General features: G+C 44.2%; 1 long non-coding RNA gene across 1 annotated transcript in view; it reads left to right on the top strand.

Annotated features, from left to right (window-relative positions):
- Positions 1-6,453, top strand: part of LOC146870165 (uncharacterized) — a 35,119-nt gene extending 28,666 nt beyond the window's left edge. Inside the window, exon 3 of the long non-coding RNA XR_014959181.1 lies at positions 6,320-6,453. This is a non-coding gene — a long non-coding RNA (uncharacterized LOC146870165). The remainder of the gene's footprint in view (positions 1-6,319) is intronic.
- The last annotated feature ends 19,162 nt before the right edge of the window (positions 6,454-25,615 follow it).

The following is a 25,615-nucleotide window of genomic DNA, read 5'->3' as shown; positions in this document are numbered from 1 at the left end:
TCACCCCAACTGATTTAGTTTCCCCTTTCAACGATAGGTTTCACTAACACCAATCACTATTAGTACAATCACAAAAATTGGTTATATTCCCTATCTTAATTGTTACAGTCGATGGCCCCTCACAAATCAACACCACAAAACCTTAGCAGACAAGTAATGTCATAATGTTTTATTTCTCAACTATCACAGGATCTTAGACAACTCCTAAATGCAATTAAACCATCAACTTTCTAAAACACAAATTAAATACTTCAACACAATAACGAAACTCAGCAAAGACCATTGTGACGCATAACCCTATTGATACTCACACCTCCACTACTGCAACCACTTTTGAAATGCAAACTCCTTCAGAATTAAAGTTCAGTCTTCAAGTTCAGGTGTTGGACTTAAGGAACATGAGCAATTCTTGGGCTCCTTTTTCTTCTGGAACAGAAACCCAGTGAAGAGTTCTGATGAGAGGATAAAATGCATAAGCATGAAGCCTTTGCACTTCAATTAAAAGAGACTGGTTACGCTGGAAAGTACTCTCAGCTATAAATCAGCAGACATCTAGTAAATGGGAATAGACTCAAAAAGTAATCTCTCAAGAAGAGAGATATGGTCTCAAGAAACCCAATGAAAGGATCTCCATAGTGAGATGACCTACTCTAGGAGAACACACTAATATAAACACAGTAAATTATTAATTGAAACAAGTCCTTCAAAAGATATTTTGTCCGCATTTTGCAGTTCAGACAGTTCTTCCCATAAATCATCCTTCCTGCTGTCTCCTCAATATCAGTTGTCCAATACAAAACAAATGCCTATTCACTAACCAACAGAAGGCTTCTGGGAAGTTACAGCATATGCAGTGAAATGAAGTGCAAAACAACAAGTCAGCATGAAAACAGACCTTTCAATGCTAGCATATAAAACTCTGTTAATATAGCATCAATGGTAAAGCTAATTTAAGTCAGTACATTATTATTTTTTTTCTTGCTCATAATGCCTGAGTATGATTGTTAACTGTAAAATGATTAATACATAATAGGTGTAGTATTTAGCATAGGCTTTTGCACTTTTCAGTTAAAAGTATATTTTATTTGCAATATGAAGAAATTCGCTTCATCACTCTGCTCCAAATGGAAACAGTGCAGCCCAAACTGGCAGGCCGGGTTGTCCCTGAACGGGAACACCCAAGATCGGTTTTGCATTCTTGTTTCACTTTTGTGGGCCATTGTTGATAATTAAGATAAAGGTAATTATTAGAGGAACTAGTTTTGTGTTATGCAGCCGATGTGATTTGGCTACTTGTCAGATATATGAATTGTAATGGATATGAAAATACATTGGGGCAGATTTACAAGCCCCTTGCAACATGTATATGACACCGTTGCGTCACTTCTGTGATGTAGCGGCATCGTAAACCATGCGCCACCATGCGACCAATTTACAATGATACGCATCTAGTGAGATGCATCACGTTGTAAAGCCCTGCACTACATTATACCTGCGTCAGGTATAAAGTATGCAGGGTGGGCGTTCCGTCGCAAGGAAGCCCCGTAAAAGTGATGCAGTGAAATCTACAAGATTTCACTGAGTCACTTTTACGTCCATACTGCGTAAAACCTTGGAGTGACGCAGCATGTTAGGTATAGGGCACCTGGAGTTGGGTCACACTTGCGACGCGACTCCTGCAATGCGCTGCCCTTACGCCAGAAGATGCGACATGCATCCGGTTATCCTTGCGCCACGGTGCATCACGTGGTGGCGCAAGGGTATTCCTGCATGTCGCATCTTTACTGGCGCAGCCCTGCTAATATGCAGGGATGCGCCAGTCCTTGTAAATCTGCCCCATTATATATACATTACAATACTCTTACAGTCACAATTGTCAGATGGGGGGTTCATCTAAGAGCCTGTGACAAATTACAAGAAGATATCAATACGTTTGACATGGCAATAGCACCTTAAAATTGACCCAGATTCCTAAAATCAGTGTTGTACCACCAATACACTATTTCACCATTTTACATTCTCATTTATATGTCTTCAGAGACAGCTTTTGCTGTCCAATCTGATAAAATCAATACAAGTTAAAATACAGAGAGATGGATAATGGATCAACATTCCTTAGCCGTTGCTTGTTGCATGTCTCTTTCAAATTTTAAGATCAGCTCACAGTACATCAATTCGGTGTTTTATCTGTCAGTCATGTCATATGGAATATTTCCTTTTTACCAACATAGCAGTACCATTTCAATGGAGCAGGCATATGAGTCGCCATTGACCGACAGTCTTGAAAGTCTGGTTTCCTTTGCTAGTTTTCAACAAATTGATAAGCTAAGAGGCTGCAAAGGAACGGTGTGTTGTTTTAATAGCTATTAAATCCTGCAATTGTGAAGAAAAAAGAAACACAGAGCAATATCCCAAGCCCTGCTGCTACACTGATAGCCACCATTGCATTGCTCCCGAAGGCATCACTCAGGAACACAAGTACCAATGATCTAGGCTTTGTATTTTCTGTAGCCAAGGAGACCAGAACCCACTACAAGGGCAGGGCCGTTTCTACCATTAGGCAAGACTAGGCGTCTGCCTAGGGTGGCAAAATGGCTAGGGCGGCAAAAGGGGGATTTTTTAAGATTTGAACCTACGAAAGTAAAGCGCGCTACTGACGTTACACGTACAAAAATCATGTTCACGCCGCCCACCTTCCACCAGATCATCACACGGGAAGAGCCTCTAGGATTCTTCAGGGCAAGTGACAGCCATCCGAGCCGCGATGTTCTGCTTGAACTATTCGTCGTCATGCTCAACGCCGAAGTGAGCGATTGCAAAAGCATGCTGCGGATTCGTTCGCACATGAAAGTTCATTGTAAAGGTCAGTGACAGTTTTAAGAGTTGGAGCCAGTTCGGGTGCCTCGTGCCTGCCGTCCCTTTCCTGTCTTCTGGGAGTACAGAGGTGTCGGAGATCGAGCAGTGTTCCCCGCACGCTCTGACTGGCACTCATCTAGTTTAATATGGCCTGGACTTATCTGCCAGACTGTAGGTGGCTGCTGAAATGAAGGCTTTGTGGCTCGATGCGAGAATGCGCTCTTGTTTGGAATGAATGGAATGACGCGTGATGCAGACCCCTGATCATTTTGCTTTAGGATTTCAGAAATGGACTGCACAGGGAGAAAGATGGAATGGCGTGTGCACATGTTTAGGGACGTGTGTGTGTGTGGGTAAGGCCCTCTTTGTGCCTTGTGTGTGAAGATGGAAAAAGGAGGCGATAACAGCTGCAGCAACAAGAGGTACTGATGTCTAATCTCGAAAAGAGTTATAATGAATCTATTGTCTCTGGACATCGGCCGCTGCCTCTTGCAAGGAAACACAAGACGCATTTTTAACGTTTCTAAACACACGATTCTGCATCAAACCGAGTGCCCACATAGAGCTAGGTGTTGATTTGTTTATGTGTCCTGTTACCTATGCTGCGGGGGGGGGATGCTGAAAGCCCTTTGAGAGCTATGGGCGTTGCGCGCCTGACCTAAGAGCTGTCCAGAAGGTCACATGTGCACCACACTGATCTGCAGGGGTCTCATGGCACTCAAAAAACAATCCTCCACTTGCGAGCGGGGGGATGAGCTCTCCCAAGGAAGGGCTACAATAAAATAAACTAACACACCAGAGGCCCGCAGGACCCTGCCCTGCTCACCTCCCATCCTAATACTTTACACTGCCTCTGTGGGTGCTTTCTCCCACCGGAGTCTAAACATCCAGTCATAGGCTCAAGGTGGCATGACGTAACATTGAGGGCCCCGAACAGTGGTGAGGGACCCACATTTCACCATCAGACATTCATTTCACAGGTTACCTGGAGAGGATGTGGTAAAGCGCTCTGATGCCTTCGGGTGGAGTTTACGCTATATAAAACTGCAAAAAAATACTTGGTAGGGGGCCTCGTGCTGCTTTTGGGGAGCATTGAATCAGATGACGTAGTATAATAACAAAGAGCACGGCGCAAGAGGCTTTTCTCATCACCATAAATTCATAAACAGCCTCTGAAGACGTATAACCAGTAGGCGCTTTATACAGCGCTATATATGAAGCTGTGTGTGTTCCGCGGTGCGCATTGTGCCTACATGAGATAGTGGAGACCTGTGGGAGGGACTTATGAGGGCAGGATTGAGACCCTCGCCCAGGACCATATATGTGGAAAACGAGGCCGCACAAGGATGTCACAGGAGAACGTCCTCGAGGGAGCAGAGCAGGAACACGAAACTGAAAGACAACACACCACACTCTTCAACATGCAGCAGTCACGAGTGACGACCCCTCAACGAGGAGAGAGGAGTGAGGCAAAGACAGAGGCTGGCAGAGTGTGGCTGCATCAAGTCAGAGGCCTCGCCCTGGGCCGAGGTCTAGAAGACATAAAAAGAAGCACTTCGACAATCTGTTCAAGGTCACCTACCAAGGGTCAAAGGTCAGCTGCACATGCAATAGTTCAGGAGCACCCCCTGCAAGGAAGGCTAATGGACCCCTAAGGGATGAGGCTCGGGTAGAATTGAGCACCCGAGCATTTTTTATGTGTGAATGAATTAATGGATAAATGAGTTGAATGAGTGCAATGTGTCTGTGGGAACGAATAAAGTTGGAAGAATGAAAGTAAGCTAGAGTGCCTTTACGAGGGATCGCATAAGACCATGTTACGATAGTAATTAAATTACCGCACTAATACTGTTCTTCCTTCTACCAAATTCGCAAACATTTATTTTGCACGAGTGCATGCATGGGAACAACGCGAATGGCCAGAATGCGAGAAGCTGTTGTTTGCGGCATTTGTTTTTTGCACTGATTTTTAGCACACAATATAGCACTAAGTGCCGGGTTTGCAGAATTCCTCCTAATTTTGCAGTTTCCCCAAAAGTTCCCGATAATATGCAGATTCAGATTCTGCAATTTTTCATAAAGTTAACCCAGTCTTTCCTCAGCCGACAAAATTAACACTACTGAGTTGGGTTATATTACTATGCTCCCACGTCTTCTCCTTCAAATTCAGAGAAACAAGGAAATAGTAGTAGTTATAACCCCCCTATGGAGATCCCAGGCCTGGTTCCCCATCATGTTGGAAATGAGTGTGGATTTTCCAATTCTCATTCCTTCCTTCGAAGAAATAATCACAGACCCTCAGGGAGAATGTCACCCCCTTGTACTTCAAGGACTCATGTCACTGATGGCATGGAGGATTTCAGGAGACAATGGCAGCTCCCGGGACTTTCGGAGAGCGCTTTCAGACTCATGTCTGAATCCTGGGCACCTGGAACAAGGAAGGCTTATAGATTGGCTTGGCGTAAATGGGTTTGTTGGTGCCTTCGACGGAATTACGATCCCGTTTCAAGTGATGTAGTCCAAGTTCTCAACTTCTTGGCTGAAATCTTCGCGTCAGGTCTGGCCTATCGAACCGTTAACGTCTATAGATCGGCCATCGCAGCTGGGCACTGCTTAATAGATGGTATCTCAGTAGGTCAAAATTTATTAACTAAAAAACGTATGACAAGTATGCGGGTTTTAAACCCACCTTTGCCCAAATATTCTAGTTTATGGGACGTAAGGGTTGTCCTTAGATTAATCATTGATTGGGGTGAAAACTCAACTCTCTCACTTAAAAAACTATCCTATAAACTAACCGTCTTACTGTGCCTTGTTTCATTCAGGCGTACGTCTGATGTTAAAGCATTAGATATCTCTTCCAGGGCTTTCCAACCTGAGGGAGTTTGTTTTTTCCTTAAAAGACGAACTAAGACTATGTCATCTTCTGTATTCTATCCCTTTTTTCCTGAGAATGAAACTTTGTGTGTGGTTAAGTGTTTGTTAGAATATGAAAAAAGAACATCAAGCTTAAGAGGCATTCTCGATCAATTATTAGTATCCCACAGGTTTCCTCATAAAGCAGTCTCCTCCCCCACTTTAGCTAGATGGGTTAAGGATGTTATGAAAGAAGCAGGGATTGACATCTCTTTTTTTGGGGCCCACTCTCTTAGAGGAGCTTCAGCTTCAAAAGCCTTTATGCTGGGTGGTAGCCTTCAAGATATCCTTAAAGCAGCGGATTGGTCAAATGAGTCCATTTTCAAAAAATGTTACTTTAAACCTGTTTCAAATGTTATTGATAATGTATTGAACACACTTTAAACTTGCATAATATTGCCCTCCGTGTCATGCCATAAAATTTAGATTTTTCACAGCCTGCTGGGCAGAAAATCTGGATTTTATTAAGGACACGGAGGCTAAGATTATCCCTCCTCTACTGTTCCCTCTCTGGGAATATAATTTATTTGTTCTTCTGTCTTTTCAGATTAGAATGTTCAAGAGAATTTCCGGTTGTCTTCATTAAGTTACTTCAAGGAGATTATAAAGTTTGATTGTTCGAAGCTATCTTGTTCGCTGCACCAAGAAGGGAGATGCCTACGTTGTCATGGACTATATATCCTGTTGTTATGTTTTGAAGTTCTAGATCTCTTCATTGTTGCTGCTGTGAGCTGCGCAATAAAGGAGATTTGCATAAACTTAGCCTCCGTGTCCTTAATAAAATCCAGATTTTCTGCCCAGCAGGCTGTGAAAAATCTAAATTATCTGCAGCGAGGGGCTGTTGCAAAAAGCGCTGCACAGAAAAAAAACTGTTGAAAGAAGAGGGGTTTTCTTTATAATGTCGCTCTACATCACCGAATGTTTATTTTTTCTTTGGTTAGAGACCCCCAATGCGTCTCCTCCTAGAAGTGTCAATTGGTAGGCACTTTAATAGGGCAATAAATGTTTTTTGCTTTTGATTGGGGGGATTGCTGGCAGTAGGCAAAAATAATATTGCGTTTCGTATGTGGGCATTGCATGTCTACATGCGTGCTTGACGGAAGGTTAAGTTGTTTCTGGTTTTGAAACGAGTTGCACTTGACGCCTCAGTGGTATTTAAACACAAAGCTCTATTGGGCATCCGTGTACATAGTTCTGTGAGTGTATGGCTACCATAGAGGTCTGGCCTGTGCCTTTCGTTGAGGTCATTTGCAGGATTGACTGTTGTGATCGTGTTTCCTGACAGTAAATGAGAGTAACATAGAAGGGTTCGGCAGTAGAGGATGTGCCTCTCTAGCCTGGATGACAGGGGGAGAGAGTGATGGTAGTAAAATGGAGGGGGCGGCATTTTTCCCTTCTAGCCTAGGGCGGCAAAACACCTAGAAATGGCCCTGTACAAGGGTGAAGACATGGCTGGAGGTGAAAGGCATTGGGTAGGTCTTTTACTGTCTGCTTACTTACAGATGACGTGTGCCCGGGCTAAATACTGCACAGTTCTCCCAAGTCTACCCGTAGCCCCACTGTAGACTGAAGTTAACTTCTGCCTGCAAGGAGAGTTTGGCACCTGTGAGCGGCTCACATAAAGCGTGCACCAGAGGTGAGGTGTAATCCCAACAATCCTGACCTCTCCTCGGCCCGCAGCATGATCAGAGAGCTGTGGAAGAGGAAGCTAATCTGTCAACTGATACCGGCAGACTCAGTCTCCACGCTAAGCGCACTCCTGAAAATAAAGGTTTGGATGGGCACTATAATTTGAATGGCTGGCAAACAGGGTCTGTCTTGGAAGCAAAAGCAGCACTAGCCAAGGACCTAATTCTCAAAGGGCCTCCGCACCTGTGGTGGAGGTCCCGCAGTTTAATTGAATCGTAGGCGTTTCTGGACTAAAGACTTTCGCTCACTCAAGACCACCACCCGTTGAGTGCAACACCACCTGAACACCTGGCTGAACAATGGCAAGAATTTCCTGCTCTGTAAATATGTAATATATAATTGTCCAAGCCTAATCGCTGTTAAAATGTAATCCTGAGGGAATTTGTAATTTGTATATATATTTATCTTTAACCACTAGTATATGTAGTAGACCTTTGTACTTACTACCATTCCTATGTGATTTTAGAGTTTATCTGTTTGTATCTCTTCCTTTCGCTCCACTTGTACATTTGCAATTTTTGTTCCTGTTTATATCTCTTATGTAACTCATGTAATCCAAAGTCCTTATGTAACGCAACTGGTTCTTTTGTAAAGCACTCTGACACCTTGAGATAATGTTCGCGCTATATAAAATTGCATTAAATAAAATAAATTAATAAATAAAATAAAAGGAACCTCCATAATGGTTAACTGCAGTACGGAGGTCCCGCCACCAGTGCAGCCCTCCCCAAGAGTGCAAAGGCTCTTTGTGAATAGGGCCCAAAATGTTCAAACCAGCCCTGATCCCTTTCTCCTCGCTCTCTTCTTTTACTCTCCTTTTCTCTTTCCTGAAACCCACTCCCCCAATCCTGATCTAACTTCCTGCTGCAGAATAAAGTGACAGTGGCACCAGCAGCGGCTCCATGACCTAAAGACCAGAGTCCAAATGCTCCAGCCCACGGGGGTCATGTCCAGTGGGTTAAAACAGGCAGTCCAGGCCTGCCAGTGAAACTCTGATTTGCGTGGCAAAATATTTAATCACAGGAATGTGGAAACAGTACACATTGGGTTAACTTAACCCCTGTTGAGTGACACTTGGCAGAGCTGATCATTCCTTCTCTGCTTCATCCCTCTTTACTCCCCCTGCACTATGCCTCGTTTCTCTGTTTGCTCTACTGTTTTCACCCGCTTGCCCATGATTACTCCCCATGCTCTGTCCATAATTCCTATCCCTAATCCATTCATCCTTATTTCAACAATCCACCCATTTCCACTCTCGTGCTCAATCCATCTTTACCCTCCTGCACTATCGCTCTTTACTCCTCCTGCTATCCACATCATTACTTTCCTAATTCAGAAAGCTGTGGCCCCTCACTGAGAAGGAAGACTGGAAATGCCCCCTTTATCCCAAGCTGAAGTGACTCCAAGGGTCAGCTTACTGAGGTCCTGTCTGAGCTACAAGGGCACAACAAGCTCCAGAGGACTCCCTGTTATTTTCCCTGCTGACCTGCTGCACTTGACCTGCCTAGACCTGCGACAGGACCGGCCTCTGCCCTGCTGGCCTCTGCTGAAGTGAGGTCTTGAACCCCAAGTGGTCCTGGGCCCTTCACTGGCATCAGAAAAAGCTCCTGGTGGCCCCCTGCCCTGGGCACCACCTCCAAGCCAACGGACCACGCACGTAACCTGGGCTTCATCCTGGACTCCTCCCTCTCGATGACCAAACAAGTCAACGCCGTCTCGTCATCCTGTTTCAACACCCTGCGCATGCTCCGAAAGATCTTTCGATGGATCCCCACCGAAACCAGGAAGACGGTCACCCAGGCACTCGTCACCAGCCGTCTGGACTACGGGAACACCCTCTACGCGGGAACCACAGCCAAACTACAGAAAAGACTCCAGCGCATACAGAACGCCTCCGCATGACGCGTCCTGGACATCCCCTGCCACAACCACATCTCTGCCCACCTGAGAGACCTGCACTGGCTCCCTGTCAGCAAGAGGATCACGTTCAGACTCCTCACCCATGCACACAAGGCTCTCCACTACCTGGGCCCCAAGTACCTCAACAACCGCCTCACTTTCTACACGCCCACCCGCCAGCTGCGTTCGACCAGCCTCGCCCTCGCCACCGTTCCACGCATTCGCAGAGCCACCGCCGGAGGAAGATCCTTCTCCCACATGGTGGCCAAGACATGGAACTCCCTCCCCATCCACCTACGGCTGACCCAGGACCATCTCTCCTTCAGGAAGCAACTCAAGACCTGGCTTTTCGAGCAGTAACGGTCCCCTCCCCCCCAGCGCCTTGAGACCCTAGCGGGTGAGTAGCGCGCTATATAAATTGTTTGATTGATTGATTGATCCTTCTGGCTTAACTGAATGCGCGCATGCACAGTTTTCACAAGGATTAGCGAGACAGCGAAGAAGAGGAGGAGGGCAGCCCAGGGACGCCGCACTACAGGTAAGTGGTTTTAAATGTATTTTTTATCAATGTTTAATTACTTGTTATAATGGGGGGTGGAGGCAGGGCTGGCCAACTCCGCTCCGCTGCGGAGTGTGTGGAGATTTGCATTCTCCGCGTTCTCCAAGGAACGCGGAGAAGACAAATCTCCACTCACTCAGCGGGCAGAGCGGAGGTCTCCGCCCGGGGTTATCAGAGACCCTCAGTTGGCGCTTTGCGCCTTTTGAGCTACTTTTAAATAAACCTTTAAAATTGCATATCTCTACTTCTATTGGATTTGTGTCATTTTTGGTCTCAAATAATTTATTTGTATTTTACTTAATTTTTCTAAATTGGTTGATATTTTCTTGTGTTGTGTTTTCAGTTTAAATAATTCATACATCGCTTCTAAGTTAAGCCTGCTTTTCTTCCAAGCTACCAGATGGTTAATCACAGGTTAATTTAGTTACTTTTGTGGTTCACCCTGACAAGGGCTTTGGCTGTTGCTTGTGAAGGGCTCACACCCCCCTCAACGAACAATCCAACAGCCTGTGAGAAAACAGGCCCCGTCTGGCAGGGCTGAATGAAATTCTTCTGCACATTGCTCTTCACTTGCACCATGTCTCCGAGCTTTAGACAATTAACAGTCAAAGGTATTGGGGTTGCTTGTTGACCCTGGTGAAATACAGATTTGAAAAACAATGGGTCCTTCAAAAGCAATTCAACATGGGAGAAATATAGACCAGAATCGGCTCTATATAATTATGCAATGCCCAGCCGGACATTGAAGTTTAATGATCAAGAAAAACAGATAATTTAGAAATACGTGTGAATATTGAGTGGGACACAGTCCTGCGTCCTTCAACACTTAACACAATTACAAACAGTCACACATATAAGACATTTATCAGGCTGAAGAGAGAAGCTTGTGGCCGATAAGGGATTCAAGGGCAAGCTTTCAAGGCGGTACAATGTCATGCACAATTTTAACATATGCGTTTAACATGCATGTTTGTACATAGGGTCGACGACGTTTCGATCTATTTACACAATACATAGATCATCATCAGGACTAGTGAATAAACAAGCCTGAGAGTACAATTCCTGTGAAAAGATGAAGGGGGAGGGATAGAAGGAGAAAGGAGACATTCATTAAAACAACCTATAGATACTGAGAGTACTCAATAATGACAATGGTCATGCACGACACTTCCTTAGTGAATTAAGAGCCAAAGGAGGCTGTTGCAAGTGCGAAGGAACTAGTTCTACATTTCAAGTCAGGAAAAGAATATCGGAAGAGGGTTGCAAAAGTACATAACCCTCAATTACAAGGTGAGAGAGGCAGTACGTAACCAAGGTGTGAAGAACCGGTAGCAAAATGAACCCAAGGAATATGAGGGGTGAGTTAGGTCTGTAGACCGTGAGTATGCGGTACGCGATCATCAGCGTGCAATTTGACTGGTAAATTGTTAACCGCAGTTAAGATTGTGAAAATAACCGCAGTAATAAGGAGATGTGAACTATATGTGTGGTGACCTATTGCGAGACGGAGGATGGCGACAATAACGCAACAAAATCGGCGACGTGAGGTAATCAGGTGGGGAAGGAGGCAATTAACGTGACCCGATCGGCGTCGTGATGAAAAGGGGTGGGATAGGAGGCATAATAAGCATGGTGACTAACCCAGAATGGAGGCGAACAATTTCTTGTTACCAATAGGAAGGAACCGAATAACGGTTGTTGTTCGGAGGTCCAGCGGCCATGAGGAGGATCTCAGAACGGGGCAATCGCTGGAACTGAGGGGAGGGAAGAGAGGGTGAGGGAATGGGAATCGGAGCAGCGGAGGGGGAATGATTGGATTAGAATAAGGACTCACCACTTGCTCGTAGCGGTGTGCAGAAGGATGATCGGAGCTGTTATGATAATCGGCTTCCGAATAGGGCGGCTTGACAATCCAAGGTGCGCCTAAGGAAGAGCGTAATATGGGAGTTAGAGACGAGGGGGGGCCATGGATCAAGGGTGATCGGGCGGGACAAGGACTTACCAGAGAACGAGTGAGCTGCACGATCGCAGGGTGAAGATAGAGAGCTACGCACAGTTACTAAAGCAAGTCCGGGAAGGACACGTGACCGACCAAAACCATGTCATGTGACAGGACGTGCAGTGTGTGTGGACACGGGAAAACGTGAGGGGATTTATGTCGGCCATATTGGGTCAGTGTTGGTAATTAAGAAGTGATGGAAAGGGAATAAGAAACAACGAGGAGTACATTGTTCAGTTAAGCAAGTAAATTCAATTAAATTGATAAAAAATTGAATTACAATAGTTACAGACAGGAAGGAATATGTGCCAAGTGTGAAAACATTGAATTAGCGAATGAAATTTCAAGATTCATTAAATAAGGGACAACCAGTCCTCATTCCTATTAAGACCATTACGGATTGTGTCCAAAAGAATAATGAGCTTCAACTCCTCTTTAGTGAGGATTTGTGCCAGATCGCCGCCTCTTGGTGGCAGCTTGATGGTTCGTAGAACTGTGCATTTGATCTCGTTGTCTTGGTGGTTGGCCAGTTTGAAATGTTCAACCAATGGTGCATTTGGGACATTACAGCGAATCCTGCTGCGGTGTTGTCCGATTCTTGTTTTGATCTTCTGGGTTGTCTGACCAATGTAGTTCTTGTTGCATGGACACTGAATCAGGTAAATCACGTTGCATGTGTTGCAGTTCGAGAAACCATTAGAATTAATGACAATGTTACCAAAAGAGAAAGTTTTGCCTTCTAATGTATAGTCACACAGATTACAATTACCACACTTAGCGTGACCGACCAAGGGCGTGAGGCCCCAATGGGCATTCAATGTTGTTGGAGGTGTTTTTTCTGGGGATCGCAGCACGCACTAGATGGTCTTTCAAATTTCGATTTTTACGAAAGGCAAACAATGGTCTTTCTAGATTAAGCATACCCGCATTTAGTATGGGCCAATGTTTAAGAACAGATTTGCGGACATGGTTGGAAATAACCGAAAAGGTGGTCACACATACAATCCTTTTGGTTTCTTTTTTGGGGTTGGGTGTGAGCAAGGCTTCCCTAGGGCAATACCAGGCCCGTTTCTGGGCGTTGCGAACAAGTCGCTTAGCGTAACCTCGAGCTTTCAGTTTATCCGAAAGAACTGAGGCCTCAATGAAGTAGTTTTCTTTTGAAAAACAATTGCGCAGAATACGCAAGAATTGGGAGTAAGGTAGAGAATCCCTCAGGGCCCTGGGGTGGTTACTCTCATATCTCAACAGTGTGTTCCGTTCGGTAGGTTTCCTGTAGAGTTTGGTGAGGAGTTCACCATCTGAGTGATATATGGTGAGGTCTAGGAAAGGGATGGATGAGGAGTCAGTGGAAAGTGTAAACTGGAGACCTAAACAATTGTTATTGAGCCAATGCTGAAAATTAGTCAACATGTCAGTACTGTTGTGCCAAATCAAGAAAACGTCGTCAATGTATCAACGCCATAATTTAACCCCAGATATAAAGGGGTTAGTGGGTGACAGAATGATGTTAGTTTCTAGAAAGTCCATGCAGAGGATTGCCAAGTTCGGGGCAAAAATAGCGCCCATCGAAGTGCCTTTCACCTGCTGGAAAAATAAGTCATCAAAACAGAAGAAATTCCTAGTAAGGCACATTTCAAGCAATTTCAAAATAAATAATGTGGGAACTGCATGCGGTCTCGGTCTAGAGTCAAGGACTTGTTGGATCACTCGGAGGGCAAAGGTCTGTGGAATATTTGTATAAAGTGATTCCACATCAAGAGTGCAAAGTAGGTGTTCAGAAGAATTAAAGGGATGATGTTCAATCAAATTGATCATGTCCATGCTATCCCTAATGTAGCATTGAGTCTTAGGTACGAAATCTTTGATGAAATAATTGACATACTGGCCTAATGGTTCTAATATAGAACCACATCCAGAGACTATAGGGCGGCCAGGAGGAGAAGTGAGGTGTTTATGTATCTTCGGAAGAGTGTAGATAACCGGTAATCTGGGTGACTTTGCATTGAGGAATTGGAATTCTTTAGAGCTAAGGAAACCTTCATCTCTGGCTTCAGTAGTGATTTGGAGTATAAGAGCCTGTAACTCCATAGTAGGGTCCCTAGGTAGTCTGCAGTAGTGTTCTGTGTTATGGAGTTGACGGAATATCTCAGCTTTGTAATTAACCAGTTCTTGCAGAACAATACCACCACCCTTATCTGCTGATTTAATAATAAGGGAGTTGTTATTCTTCAAGGATTCAATTGCCTTTTTTTCTAGAAAAGTTATGTTGAATGGAATAAACTTCTTCTTATCTTTGAGGGCATTGAGGTCTTTGAGCACCATTTTTTCAAAGGTGATGATTTCCACCGGTACCATATTGGCCGTGGGGAAAAAAGTAGAAGGGGTGCGGAATGGTGTGTATGCAGTGGGATTTGGTGTGGCATTATTCAAAAAATAAGCATGAAGACGGAGGTGTCTAAAAAATCTGAGTAGTTCAGCATGAAGGTCAAGGAAGTTGGGATGCGTGGTAGGGACAAATGAGAGCCCTTTACTAAGCAGGGATAATTATGTGTCAAGTAGGTTATGTGATGACAGATTAAAAATAGGGAAAGTTGCCAATTGCGAGGTAGTGATAATAGCAGAATTTACCATTGGTAAAATTTCTGTCTGGTCTGGCGTTCGCCTGGTGGGTTGTACCATCTCTGCGCCCGTTTGACTCGTCCCCGTTTTGGTAATTCTGTCTGGCCTCTTCCTAAAAAATTCTGATTCCTGGAAGAGGTACTGGGACCCTCACCTGAATCAGAGTTGTTGGAGGATTCCACTGAGGTATCTGAGAAGCCAACTAGGGTATTGCGTTTATTGAAACGACCCCAAGGTCTGCTGTTTTGAGGATTTGAATATGTCCTGTTGGTTTAAAAGTCTTTTTGAAGATAGGGGTATGTGCGTTCCACTGAATATGCTTTAATGTCCTTTTTGACTTTAAGAGACTTTTTATTCTGTTCAATTCTCTGGAATTCATCAACAGTCTTCTGTACTGAGTCAATCAATTTTTTTGCCTCAGTGACTGAACTAGATTCCTTAATCTGTTTCTCAATCTCAGTTAGTTCCTCATTGAGTGTGATTAATGTTTCGGTTGCAATATCAATACCCAAGACTAACCAATGCCTAGAGCACGTTGTGCCGATGTAACTAAAGTTGTTGATGTATTTGGGGTTATCTGTGAAAATACCAGGAATATTTCTTACTTGGAGCCCAACTGGAATGATGTCAGCTTTTAGGTATTCTGTCAACATACGGACCATAAGTTGAAGACGGATCTGCTTTTTCTTACATTTCTCTAATTGTTCTGACAAGGAAATATTTAGACTGGCCGGGTTATCAATTGAATCAGTGAATAAGGAGGGACCTTCGCAGATCTTCTTAATATATTCATCTGAGTATAGAGGTGCATGGTCTGACATATTAAGTATACAGTCACAGGTGTGTTAGGAAAAGGAAATTTAAGAAGAACAAGGACAAACCACTCAGTTTGAGGGAATTAGGGAGAACATCCCTTACAATCCAGCGATTGTGCTTACTATATTTATACTTGACAAGGGGAAACCCGTGAGGTAGGAAGGACCTAGGGTACTTACTAATTTGAAAAACAATGGGTCCTTCAAAAGCAATTCAACATGGGAGAAATATAGACCAGAATCGGCTCTATATAATTATGCAATGCCCAGCCGGACATTGAAGTTTAATGATCAAGAAAAACAGATAATTTAGACATACGTGTGAATATTGAGTGGGACACAGTCCTGCGTCCTTCAACACTTAACACAATTACAAACAGTCACACATATAAGACATTTATCAGGCTGAAGAGAGAAGCTTGTGGCCGATAAGGGATTCAAGGGCAAGCTTTCAAGGCGGTACAATGTCATGCACAATTTTAACATATGCGTTTAACATTTAGTAACTGTGCGTAGCTCTCTATCTTCACCCTGCGATCGTGCAGCTCACTCGTTCTCTGGTAAGTCCTTGTCCCGCCCGATCACCCTTGATCCATGGCCCCCCCTCGTCTCTAACTCCCATATTACGCTCTTCCTTAGGCGCACCTTGGATTGTCAAGCCGCCCTATTCGGAAGCCGATTATCATAACAGCTCCGATCATCCTTCTGCACGCCGCCGCTACGAGCAAGTGGTGAGTCCTTATTCTAATCCAATCATTCCCCCTCCGCTGCTCCGATTCCCATTCCCTCACCCTCTGTTCCCTCCCCTCAGTTCCAGCGATTGCCCCATTCTGAGATCCTCCTCATGGCCGCTGGACCTCCGAACAACAACCGTTATTCGGTTCCTTCCTATTGGTAACAAGAAATTGTTCGCCTCCATTCTGGGTTAGTCACCATGCTTATTATGCCTCCTATCCAACCCCTTTTCCTCACGACGCCGATCGGGTCACGTTAATTGCCTCCTTCCCCACCTGATTACCTCACGTCACCGATTTTGTTGCGTTATTGTCGCCATCCTCCTTCTCGCAATAGGTCACCACACATATAGTTCACATCTCCTTATTACTGCGGTTATTTTCACAATCTTAACTGCGGTTACTAATTTACCAGTCAAATTGCACGCTGATGATCGCGTACCGCATACTCACGGTCTACAGACCTAACTCACCCCTCATATTCCTTGGGTTCATTTTGCTACCGGTTCTTCACACCTTGGTTACGTACTGCCTCTCTCACCTTGTAATTGAGGGTTATGTACTTTTGCCACCCTCTTCCGATATTCTTTTCCTGACTTGAAATGTAGAACTAGTTCCTTCGCACTTGCAACAGCCTCCTTTGGCTCTTAATTCACTAAGGAAGTGTTGTGCATGACCATTGTCATTATTGAGTACTCTCAGTATCTATAGGTTGTTTTAATGAATGTCTCCTTTCTCCTTCTATCCCTCCCCCTTCATCTTTTCACAGGAATTGTACTCTCAGGCTTGTTTATTCACTAGTCCTGATGATGATCTATGTATTGTGTAAATAGATCGAAACGTCGTCGACCCTATGTACAAACATGCATGTTAAACGCATATGTTAAAATTGTGCATGACATTGTACCGCCTTGAAAGCTTGCCCTTGAATCCCTTATCGGCCACAAGCTTCTCTCTTCAGCCTGATAAATGTCTTGTATGTGTGACTGTTTGTAATTGTGTTAAGTGTTGAAGGACGCAGGACTGTGTCCCACTCAATATTCACACGTATGTCTAAATTATCTGTTTTTCTTGATCATTAAACTTCAATGTCCGGCTGGGCATTGCATAATTATATAGAGCCGATTCTGGTCTATATTTCTCCCATGTTGAATTGCTTTTGAAGGACCCATTGTTTTTCAAATTAGTAAGTACCCTAGGTCCTTCCTACCTCACGGGTTTCCCCTTGTCAAGTATAAATATACCTGGTGAAATACAGAGCGCGTCACATCAGACAGTCTTTTGCAATAGTCCATGAACAAATCATCAATTATTGATAGCAACTCAATTGGAGGAATGCCATGAATGCTCATTTGCTGCTGCATCAGAATCTCATCGGGGGATAAACCTGCTTTTTTACTAGGTGCTCAACAAAGACTCATTAGCACCAGAGAAAGATCAAGTGGGGGATGCGCAGAGCTGCGCCAACTTGTTTTTCATGACACCATGCAAGCGTTTAACTATGTTCGAAGATGGGGGGTGATGAGCACAATGCAGTCTCTGTATGATGCCCACGGCTTTCCTCATTAGCTTCATGATTTCATTTCTGAAGTGTCCACCCAGATCACTTTCTATATATATATATAGGTACCCTATACAGTTGTATCAGTTCATTAAGCAACAGTGTTGACATTGTCATAGCATCACACCTGCATGTTGGATAGCCCTCCACCCATCTTGAGAACAAGCAGCAGGCCACATCTGTATCCTGCACAGGGTGGCATCTCCATAAAGTTAATTTGCAATCTCAAAACGGGTCCATATGCAAAAGGGGAATGATTCATCGTGACCACATTTCTTTTCCCCACGTTGTTTTTCTGACAAACCAAACATTGTTAGCAATAGTTTGGTCACATTTTCAGAAATGTTCATTTCACCATATTTTTTTTAACTAGCTGTCAATGCATCTCTACCTGAATGGGTGGACCCCTGAAATAACTTCACCATCTGTGATAACAAAGAGTTCGGTAACACAGCTCTAATTCCTGGATCTACCCATGTCCCTTCTTCAATATTCTTGCTTCTCCTCCTGCCCTGAATTTTCCTGACCTCCTCCATTGTGTCAGGAGGGACAGTCAGTGCTGCAAATAGAGCAGCATGCTCAGCAGAGGCATTTAGTGCATAAAACCTAGCCACTGAATCCACAAAATTATTTCCTGACACCTCGTTTGACCTACCCCAGTGTGCAGCACATTTCATGACAGCTATTTGAGATTGCATTTGGGGACTTTTAGAAATGGGGGTCTCTAGTTGGCAGAGGTAGGTACCTTCCAAAACCTTCCTTGCTTCTAGTCAGAGTAAGGGGGATACACACTTTAGATAATCCCTGCTCACCCCCTTGGTAACTTGGCATGAGCAGACAGACTTATCCCAAAGGCAATGCGTAAAGTATTTGTACCAACACTCACAGGAACATAGTGAAAACACCACAAATGGACACCACACCAGTTTACAAAAATATAATGTCTTTATCTAAACTTAACAAGACCAAAACGACAAAATCCAACATGCACAGTTAAAAAAGTTTTCAAGAATTTGTACCATGGAAAACTATGGATGCGTGACTTTTACACAAAGTACCTGTAGTTGCATTAAAATTCACAAGGCCAAACAACCGCAGAGTGAAGGAGCGTAAAAAACGTAACAGTTCTGATGCACGCAGGAGAAGTGATGCGTCGAATCCGGTCTGGAGGGGTAAGTGATGCGTAGATTCTTTGTGACGGTTCCGGTCCGCAGGTGATGCATCGGGAAAACTTGTCACACAGGTGCGATGCGTGGAAATCCGGGATGCGTCGATAATCGATGCGGCGAGAGGCGCTGCATCGGTTTTCTTCAGCCGCAACCCCTCAATGTGTCGATTATTGCAGCGACGACAGGCACTGCTTTGGTTTTCATAGCGGCACGGCGATGCGTCGAAATTCTTCTCGCGCCATGGAGATGCATCAGAAAAGTAGCCGCAAGAAGAGCAATGCGTCGTTTTTGTAGTTCTTTAAGTTCCTTCTCTCTTCTAGCTCCCAAACAGCAGCAACAACCTCCAGAGGTCCAATACTGGCACAGGCACCTCCTGGGAGGTCAAAACTCACAGCAGCTGAGTTCAGAGGAGCTGGGAGTGAAGTCCTTGTTTCCCTGAAACTTCAGAACAGGAGGCCAGCACACAGAGGCCGTTGGAGATCTCCTTCAAACAGGGGACACAGCACACAGCAAAGTCCTTCTCCTTTACTTGGCAGAAACAGAAACTGCAGACCAACCCCACCAAGCACACAGCAAAGGGGCAGTACTTCTCCTCAGTCTCTCCAGCTCTTCTTCTTGGCAAAGGGTCCTCTTGAATTCCAGGGATGATCTAGAAGTCTGGGGTCTGGACCTCTCTTCATTCTACAGTAAATCTATTTAATCTCTCCTGGCCCAGGGCTCTGAACCCAGTCTAAACCAGTTCTGGGGGGCACTTGGGAAGTGCACACCAACCTCCATTTTCAGTGTGAGCCCTGACTCTAGACACACCACAGGGGGACGGAGCCATCATTGTGGAAGGCAGACACAGCTCATTCAGGTGCAGGTGCTACTCCTGCCACCAATCCAAATGCACACCAGGCCTATTCAGCCTAGCGCTGACTCATCCAGGCTCTCTGGAGCCACTGCACATCCCCAGCCATTGTCACTCCAAAGCCAGACAGTCAATACACATCCTAGCAGAGGTACACTGGATGGCTAAGCAAGAAAATACTTTCTAAAAGTGGTATTTTTAAACACAGAATGTAAAAATCACCATCACTAAAAGATGCTTTTCAACATTCTGAGGTCACACATACTAAACTTTATTTTCCTATCTGGTTTCCAGAGACAGTTAAGCTTATAAAATATTATAAGCAAACTCCCCATTCTATCCTATGGGAGCAGATAGCCTTACAATAGTGTAAAACGAAATTGGCAGTATTTCACTATTAGGACATGCCACACACATCAGGGCATGTTCTACCTTTAACATACACTGCACCCTGCCCTCAGGGGTACCTTGGGCCTACCTTAGGGGCGACTAACATGTAAGTAAAGGGAAGGTTAGGGCCTGGCAAGTGGGTGCACTTGCCAGGCCGACATGGCAGTTAACAAACTGTGCACAGGCACTGCAGTGGCAGGCCTGAGACATCTTTTCAGGGCTACTCACGTAGGTGGCACAAATAGTGCTGAAGGCCCACTAGCAGCATTTGATTTACAGGCCCTGGCACACTCAGTGCACTTTACTAGAGGCTTATCAGTAAATCAAATATGCCAATCATAGATAACCAATCATAATAACTATTTACACAGTGAGCACTTGCACTTTGACACTGATCAGCAGTGGCAAATTGTCCAAAGCATCTAAACCAGCAAAAACGAAATCCAGCACAGCATCAAAAATACAGGAGATAGAGGCAAAAAGTCAGGGGAAACCACGCCAAGGATGCCAGATCTAACAGGGACCATTATGTATTGGAGTACAAGTTGATGTCATAAACCCCCTCTGTTAACAAACTGCCACTTATCATGCACTACACCAAACCCATAATAAAAATCAAAAGTTGTCACATTTACATTTTTTTCTCAACAACATGTGTCTTGTGAGAGCCATCAGTTCTGCAAATTTTGCTGAACATACATTTGCTAAAGAAGAGGCTTCAATTACTCTTTAAAAGGTACACACAGCACACGCAGCCTTCAGTTTTCCTACATTGTCTATTAAGCATGACCCATCTACCACCAGCATAACAGCGCAGTGTTCCAAAAGTTCTACATTGATGTCGGGACGAGGATTTGTGCACAAACCTTTAATCTGTACACAATTGTGATCTTTTTTACCATCTTGCTGGGAAGGCAAAGGCAACAATGTGGCAGCATTCAAATCTCTGGAACTTTTTACTGATATGGTGGGAGTGGCAAGCATTGTTATTTCATAACGTGTAAGTAAGGCATCTGTCAAATGTTGTGTTAAAAAAAATTCAACTGAATGGAATACATATAATGTCACTCTAGGAAAGTCATCCTTCTTGCCCTGATCACCCCCGTTCATTGACCGATGCTGCTGGTTAGTGACTGCAGGTGCCCTGGGCTCTGCTAACCAGACCAAGTGCCAGTGCTCTCTCTCTTCCAAAGGTATATGGTAATTGTTATATTTCTAATTGGCAAAGACAACCTACCTGAAAGTCCCTAGTGTATGGTAGGGCATGTTTCCATTAGATGCCCTGCAATGAGGACGCACTCCACGAAAGACGGTTAGCAAAACCATTTATTTGACAACTGGCAGTTTCCTCCCGATCATTTCATCAGCCTGGCGCGTTTCGGGGCTACAAGCTCCTTATTCATAGGCCATTCACTGAGTCCACGGTAGTGTTTTCTCCCAGCATTCTCTGCATCATTTTTAAATTTCTAGGCTTCCGGTGCGCCCTCTCAGGTGCGTATTTTGTTGCGATGCATGCTGGAACATGATGTAAATTAACTAATTGTTTTAATCCTCTGGTGGATTCCATGTGACTACAGTTTATTTTCCAAATGTTCGTGGTTGCTTTAAACAATAGACCTCCAGTGGCCCTCGGGAGATGAAACGAGCAGTTGAAATTAGTTTGTCTTCTGTGCCGACCCGGGTCCGAACAGTTCAATGACCCTACAGACCTGTATATCATTCACCAGGCGGTGCGATCCTCCGCGGCTGGACCTGCCACGTGTTTTATGTTTCCATTAGATGCCCTGCAATGAGGACGCACTCCACGAAAGACGGTTAGCAAAACCATTTATTTGACAACTGGCAGTTTCCTCCCGATCATTTCATCAGCCTGACGCGTTTCGGGGCTACAAGCTCCTTATTCATAGGCCATTCACTGAGTCCACGGTAGTGTTTTCTCCCAGCATTCTCTGCATCATTTTCAAATTTCTAGGCTTCCGGTGCGCCCTCTCAGGTGAGTATTTTGTTGCGATGCATGCTGGAACATGATGTTAATTAACTAATTGTTTTAATCCTCTGGTGGATTCCGTGTGACTACAGTTTATTTTCCAAATGTTCGGTAGGGCATGTAGGTTTAGAGACCCCAGTGGACCTAATGCACTTAAGTGTGCACTGCTGTAGTGTTTGGTGTCATTTTGAAGCCAGGCCTGCCTTGCAGGCTGGTTTTAAAATAAGACTGTGGCTATATTTGACTTTGGAATTATGAGTACTTGCAAAGTCCAAAATTACCTTTTTATTACTTTTAATTCACCCTAAGGTCTGTCCTATGTGCCCGAAGGGTAGGGTCCATTGTTATAAAAACCAGGGACGATATAATGTATGTTTAATATACCCTGGTAAGGAAAAACAGCGAACGCTGCTTTCTCCATTGTAGTTCTCCTAATCCCATAGGATAACATGGGAAAGCTTTATTAAACTTTTGAATGGAGCTAGCTAGCAATTTTTTTCATTTTTATCTTAGAGTTTTATATAGCGCGAACTTGACCTGAATTGGGTATCAGAGCGTTTTACACCAGTTGCGTTACATGAGGACACATTCATTTTTTTGTTGTTATTTGTTAGGCACAGAGACATTAAGTGATTTGCCCAGAATCACAGGATGTTCAGTGTCATTGTCAAGACTCAAACCCGGTTCCCCAGATTCGATGTCGACCGCCATAGCTGTTAGGCCAACTCCTCTCCCCAGCAATATCATTGAAAGTATCAAAATAATGGTTTACAATAAATCCAACAACTTGCCAAGGTCAGTTTTATTATGACCATTACAGGAAAGCAGTTTTAGAATTTACTATTCTGAAGTTACCAAAAGCAGCCCTGTAGCAGCCTTTTCTGATTGGTCAGCCAAGCTGCCACCTGAGTAGGTGTGGAGAGGCTTGGGGCGGAAATATTACAGCCATTTGGTGGTGAGAGATTTACTTCCTGAAGAATCCAGGAGAGGAAGGGGGCTGGGGATATAAGGCAGGAGAACATATGTCAGAGGATCCAGGCCAGCCCCCACTTCCTTGATCCCCAGCCAGATGGGAGCCCCCCTAATTAGATTAGGAAAGGGGCTGGAAGGGGACTGTGGTGAGTTGTTAGCCACACTTTGGGGTGGATTACACAGACACACACAACAAGGAGAGAATTTCTTAATTTTAATTATCGGGAGAACAGTGCATTCTGGGTCAAATATATGCCATACTTCGCAGGAAGTCGTCATAGCAGAGGGAGGTAACTTTACCCATATTGGTTGATGTGTTCCCACCTCTTGCCAGCCCAGAATGGAGGACAATTATTGGAGAGCTGCAGGAGTTCCTCTGATCACTGCCTGGAACATCAGAAGAAGAAGGTGGTGCTGGACCCTTGGACTGCACCACATAATCCTTGCACTCAGAAGGACTGCACCTACTGCACTGACAAGGTTTCAAAAAGAAAGGACTGTGCCTGATTAAAAGGAACAGGAATGGACTCCCTGAGAAACAACAGGTACAATGGAGCTGGAAGAAGTCAACTGAAATCCCAAAGAGAGGTTCACCCCAGCTGACCAGTTACAACTGGATTTTTTCTGGACTGTGCAGGTGCATTTATTTTCCCCAAAGGAACTCAGAAACAACAAGATAAAAAAATTGGAACATTTCTGCAAAGTTATTCAGAAAACCTCCAGGAGGGGACCAGCTCGAAAACGAGAATCAAGCCACTGTCATTGAATCACAAATCGACCTGACCACGCTGGTTTTTCATGCTGAAAGCTCTGAAGCTCCTCGCCATCAAGGGCAAAGACTTCGAGAGGCTCACCAAGGCATCGCGCTACAGCAGGCCGCCATTGTTGAATACAACTTCAGATTGAGAAGCTCAAGGGCCTGACGATGAGCCCGTTGAGAAGAGAAAAGCTCCAAGAAAAAGTCAGAAAGGCAAACTTTTGACCGGGACCTAGCTTCGTATCCGACTGTGCTACATTGCGGTGGGCCTAAAACGTTGACTTTACCCCAGTCCAGCGCGACCATATAGCCGCGAGTGGTGCTAGAATGCACAACTTTGATTTAATCTTTAAAATTTCATATCGCCGTTTCCCTGCATTGGATATTTTTAGTTTTCTTGTAATTTTAAAGATAAAAATATTGTCTATTTTTATAAATTGGTGTTGGATTTTTATTTTGTTGTGTCTTTTACTTATTTACTGTTTTGGTACTATTAAATGCTTTACAGAGACCTGTCCCCTAAATTAAGCCTGACTGCTCGTTTGCCAAGCTACCACGGGTTGAGCAAGGATTAATTTACTGAGACTTGACTGTACCTATTAGTGATTGTGGTATTATTACTAGCTGAAGGTAAGTACCTCCACTTACTAACAATCCACTTTCCTACAGTCACAGTATGCTCTAACACAATATTATCATACAATTCCACAGCCTCTGTCACTGTAGCAATGGCTCTCAAACACCGTGGTAGAGTTGCTGCTGCAGGATCTAAGGAATCTGAAAAATATGCAACTTTGTGCTGTCGATCACATGGCGTTGTGCCAATATTCACAAAGACAACACCTTTTTTTCAGTACAGTGTAAGAATAATTCTTTATCATAATCTGGCATACCCACGGTTTGGGATGAACACAAAACATGTTAAAGCTCTAGGAATGACTTTTGGCAGTCCTCTGACCAGGGCAGATATCTTCCCATGTCAATCTCTTAAGGGAGAAATTTGGAATTCACTGCCTACAGTACCACACCATGCTAAGGAATCGCCTCACCTCTCTAGATATATAGAGTAGAGCCACTTGTAACACAGCAGACATCCTCTCCTGAGACACCTTTCTTGTACATTTTCTAATTTGTGCCCAAATAGACTACTTTAGGATGACAATTTTGGAGATTCGAAAGGAGGACCTTGTGTCCTCCATGAGCATAACGGTTTATCAAAGCATTAGTGTCCCATTTATATGCCTTCTTCGTAGGTGAGGCAACCAACAAGTCATCAATATACTGAACCAACACAGATCCATGAATAAGATTCCAAGATTCTAGGTCCTTGTGCAGAGCTTGGGAGAAAATAGATGGTGACTTGGTATACCCTTGTGGGCTTATTTGCCAGAAAACACCACATTTCTTAATGCAAAAGTTAATACATATATACAGTGGTTTCGAGAAAAAAGCAAGGAAGTGATCTATCACATGGCCCATTCTGCCCCAGCGATGATCTGGGACATAATCAAAACAGAGTTTAATTCAATAGGGAAACTCGGGATCAGTATATCATGAATTACTCTCAAATCTCGAACCATTCTCCAAGATTTCCCAGAGAGAAAGAAGAAGGGGTATTACATGGGCTTCATTCTATTCATTTGATAGTATCCTGGATCAACAAATCTCATATTATGGGCTCAATTCTTATCTCAGCTTCTTGTGACAATTTCAGGGGTGGCTCCTCCGTAAGATCAGAGAAGCATTGCCCCACTTAAATGCCCCCAAGATTATAAAAAAAAAATGGCGATTTATTACCATTGTTATTTTTCAATAACCCCGCCCCAAGCTGAGCGTAAGGATG

This window comes from Triturus cristatus, chromosome 1_1 (genome assembly GCF_964204655.1).
Source record: "Triturus cristatus chromosome 1_1, aTriCri1.1, whole genome shotgun sequence".
NCBI lineage: Eukaryota > Metazoa > Chordata > Amphibia > Caudata > Salamandridae > Triturus > Triturus cristatus.
This window is presented reverse-complemented; position numbering and strand designations above follow the sequence as displayed.